The sequence below is a fragment of the Schistocerca piceifrons genome, chromosome 3, assembly GCF_021461385.2.
Source record: "Schistocerca piceifrons isolate TAMUIC-IGC-003096 chromosome 3, iqSchPice1.1, whole genome shotgun sequence".
Lineage (NCBI taxonomy): Eukaryota > Metazoa > Arthropoda > Insecta > Orthoptera > Acrididae > Schistocerca > Schistocerca piceifrons.
The window spans coordinates 860,815,104-860,820,078 of NC_060140.1; positions in this window are offsets into that span (position 1 = coordinate 860,815,104).

Consider the following 4,975-nt stretch of genomic DNA (forward strand, 5'->3'; position numbering starts at 1 on the left):
GAGTTTCTGCCGGATGGCGAGCGACGGTTCCCCTGCCTCAGCACACGGGCTGGGGATGGGACTGGTATCGAAGGCACCAGTGGTCAGCCTGATACCCTCATGGTGTACTGCGTCAAGAATCTTCAGATACGAAGGCCTCGCTGACCCATACACGGTGCATCCATAGTCAAGACGCGATCGGACGAAAGCCCTATAAAACTGCAGCAGAGGCACCCGATCTGCTCCCCAGGACCGATGGCTCACACTTCAAAATATTCAGTGCCTTCAGGGCCCGCACCTTGAGGTCCTTAGGGGCGGCAACCACGACAACTTGGAATCAAAATTGAGGCCCAGGAACCTCACAGTGTCGCTAAAAGGAAGAATGGTGTCCCTTAGACGCAATTCAGGGGAGGTAGAAAGATGTCTAGAACGATTAAAATGAACACACACACATTTGTCTGCAGAAAAGGTAAAACCCGTCTTCGCAGTCCATGCCTCTATTCACTTTATCGTAAGCTGCAACTACCGACTAGCAGTGACAAGACTGGAGGAAGAACAGAAAACAGCAAAATCGTCCACAAACATGGAGCACTGGGCAGGACTCCGTATAGTGGACGTGATACTGTTAATGGCGATGGCAAAGAGGGTGACACTTAAAACGCTTCCCTGAGGAACACCATTCTCCTGCACGTACAAATCAGATAGCACATTACCAACCCGATATCGAAAGAGGCAGTGGGAAAGAAAGGACCTAATGAAGATGGGGAGATGGCCACGAAAGCCCCACTGATGGAGTTGATTGAGGATAAGGCGGCGCCAAGTAGTGTCATACGCCTTATTAATGTCAAAGAATACACCTAGACAATGCTGGTTACGTAGGAAGGCCTGCTGGATGGCCGCCTCAAGCAGGGTCAAGTTGTCTATAGTTGAACGACATCTCCGAAAGCCACACTGAGAGTGGCTAAGGAGCTGCCTGGTCTCAAGCAGCCAAGCCAGGTGACGGTTGACCATGCTTTCCAACGTCTTCTCGACACAGCTCGTCAAAGCAGTATTCCAATAATTACTGGGATGCATTCGGTCCTTCCCTGGTTTGAGGAGGGGAATCAAAATCGCCTCCCTCCACGAGTCAGGGAACATGCCGGATTACCATATCATATTAAAACAATTCAGAAGAACTTCCTTGGATGGCAGCAACAAGTGCTGCAGCATGCTGTACCGGATTTGATCATGACCGGGCGCAGTATCATGAGCCACAGGCAGCGCCGAATCCAGTTCTCACATTGTGAAGGGGCAGTTGTAGGGTTCAGAATTTGGAGATCGGAAGTCCAAGTGACCCCTCTAGATGGCAGTGCGGTAGCAGCTGAAATCTGGATCACAGTTAATAGTGGCGGTAGATTCCGCAAAATGCATGGCCAGTGTCTGGGCAATGTCTCTCGGCACCGTGAGGAGACATCCCTGATGCAGGAATGCCGTGACAGGTAGTTGGCTGCGTTTCCCGGAAATCCTTCCCATAATTTCGTAGAACTAGTGGAGCAGGAGATGGAGTTCAAGAACGATTGCCATGACCGTCGTTTGCTCTCTTTAATCATTCGCCGTGCCTTGGCCCTTGCCACCTGAAAGGCCACAAGATTGTCAGCTGATGGACGGCACTTGAAGCGGCGCAGAGCTGTACGGTGGGCTCGGATGGCTGAGTGGCACTCAGTGGTCCACCAAGGGACAGGATGTCTCTTGGGATGACCTGAGGACTGTGGGATTGACAATTCAGCAGCATGGGAGATCACGGCTGTAACATGGTCAACCCATTCATGGACGCTGGCACAGTGTTCCAAAACAGCCAGATGGCTGAAAAGTGTCCAGTCAGCTCTGCAGAGGTGCCACTGGGGTGGCACTGGTAATGCCACAGTCTCATCCAGGAGGCGAATCCAAAGGGGGAAGTGGTCACTAGAATGGAGGTCAGCAGCAACCTCCCACAGAGCAGAATCCATGAGTGCTGGAAAGCAAAAGGAAAGGTCAATAGCTGATGACGACCCAGAAGCAGTACAGAAATGAGTGGGAGCACCAGAGTTGATGATGCACAGTATTTCGGACATCATGAGGCTTTCCAGAATGCAACCCCTGGGGCAAGTAGTCGTAGAGCCCCACAAGACATTATGAGCATTGAAGTCCCCCAGAAGGAGAAATGGGCGGGGGAGTTGGCTAATAAGGTTTGTGAGAGCCTCAGAGTCTATTGCATCCTGAGGCGGTAAGTAAACGGAACAGACTGTGAGCCTCCGCCCCCCCCCCCCCCCCCCAGGAAGGTCAACTGCAACTGCTTGCAAGTCCGTAATGAGAGGGAGCTCAGATGAATGGTGCATGTCACGGACAAAAACCGCAACACCACCCTTTGCCTTTTCCCATCAGATCACCTTTTCGATATACAGTATAGCCCCATAAAGGAGCAGCATCAGTGATTCGAAAATGTGTCTCTTGGAGACATAAGCACAAGGGGCACTCTCGTACAAGGAGTTTTAATTCGGCCACATGCGTCCTGAACCCATTCAGGTTCCACTGTAATATGGGAGCCAGTGATCAGGGTGGCTGAACTTTCACCCTGCCTCTGTGCTTTGGAGGAGAGCCCGTACTGGCTGGAGATTTATTCCTGGGGCGAGAAGATTGCCCCCGGTCGACATCAATGTCCATCAGCTCTGATGACGACCCAAGGGAGATGTCAGACAGTACGGTGGCCTCATCATCGGATCGACCCTTACTAGTCTCCTCAGGTGGCAAAACCTTCACCTTCGGCGTCTTTGTCTTGGGGGGCTTAGAATGCAGAACCTTGTCAACAGTTGGAGCTTTACTCGCCTGGGCAGAAGGTGCCATATGGGGAGGGGCAGGAAGTACCCCAAAAGTCAGCAACCACGGCCTTGTCCGACATTGTTGGGAGAGCTGCAGGTTTCAAAACAACTGCAGCAGCACAAGTGAACTGGCAAACGCAGGTAATAGTGCTGACACTAGCAACCTCCGTTTGCATAGCAACAGTGGCCAACTGTACTGGTTTCTTCAGAGTGGAAGCGAAAGATGTTGTAAACACAGGAGGCTGCATGGCCTTACAGAGCTTCTTGGCCTCACCACAGGGGATGTGCTTGGATGTTTTGATCTCCTGTATCTTCCGTTCCTCGAGGTAGATGGGGCAGACCCGGCTTCAGACAGGCTGACTCCCAGAGCAATTCACGCACTTCACAGGCGATGAACAATTGGCTCCTTCATGGGCAGGCTGACCACATTCACCACAAGTGGCTATCCCATTGCACCCCAGCGTAGTATGCCCAAAGCGCTGACATTTAAAACAGCGCATTGGGTTGGGGAAATATGGCCGTACTGGCAAACGTAAGAAACTTGCTTTAACATGCTCTGGGAGTCTCGGGCAACTGAATGTGAGAATAAACGAGTTGGATTTGACTAGGTCCCCATCGACTCGTTTCATAATATGCTGCATGTCAACAATACCTTCGTCAGTCCACTCAGATTTCAACTCGTCTGTGGGGATATCCACCAAGTCCCTACATGTCACAACACCCTTACTATAGTTCAAAGTGGAGTGGAGCTCGGTCTCGATAGCGTACTCTCCAAGACAGGTTGCTTCCCGAAGAAAAGTGACTTGACGGGAACTAGAAGTCTCAACTAACAGAGTCCCATTGCACAGTCGCTTCACAGATTTCAGTGTTCTTGCAATTCCCTCAAGACCCTTGTGGATATAAAAGGGAGAAACCCTCTCAAAGCTACCCTCCTTCCGTTTGACAATCAAAAACACATTCTGGTTATCAGCATGTGCTCTGTTACGACAGTCTGATAAATCTCTAGTAACACCAGGCATTGGGGCATTGGAGGACTCGTAGCACGAAGCCGCTTTTGTGATGGTGTGTGTTTTCCTACCAGAAGCCACCAATCAACTGGTAGGGGGAAACATAAAGGTCGAAGGGTCCATTGTGGTCCCACGAGCAGCTAGGGAACTATAGGTCCACTCAGACAGAGCCCCATGTGCCTGAGTAAGCCTTATACAAGTGGGATGCGGCAGGTGCCCAGAGGTCGCCCGCTCGCGAATGTTCCACCCCAACAGCCATGCATCTTATAGGCGTGCTGCACATGTAAGATTGAGGGGTTTTTATAGAGGTTGACCTTCCTCGCAATCCGAGATTACCATTCCCTGCAGCACACAACATTCCACCGCCGCGCCATACGGTGGTCGCTGAAGTATATCCGGGTGTTACGGTGACAGTAGACTGGCAGCGCTGACCAGTCCCCAGCTCAGGACCCCGGGGTCGCCAAGCCCGCACTCAGCAAACGAATGCTGAGCCCCTGGGGGCTCTTCACTTCAGTTCTCACTTTTAGTCCTGTTAGCAACTACATCTTGTCACATCCTGGGAAAGGAATGGGACTCAGGAAGGATTCTGACATACTTAATATTTGCATGCTAAAAATCCACATTTCTCACATTTACCTATTACTTTTAACACAAAACTCTAAAAAGTTTTCATGTTACATTGAGTCACACCCTGCAATTACATAAGCAATATTACATACTATCCACCACTGACATAAAAAAACCAGGCACTCACTGACCTGTACACTTCACTTTTAGTTTATGTGTATCATATTGTTCTGTTTTAGCTACCCTCCTATGCCCATAATGAACCTTTGAAAAACTTCATAAAACTTTCCCTGGTATCCAATATGTTCTCCCATGTTTTGTACATAGTTCCGCATAGGCACCGCATATACAACTTTCCCACTGGAGCGCGCCCCTGCTAAGCACAACAGCGCAGGTGCAGGGCTCGTCCATCTCTGCACTACGAGATGGTGCTGCCATAGAGATGGACCAAATTCTGCTTCCGCCGATCCGCGTATTAATATGCAACGCAGCCAATGAGATTGCTGCTAACGTAGAACCTTTTCTCCTCATGGATCACACTCGCGCAGTGATACATGAACACGCGAGGTATTATAACGAGTGTACAGA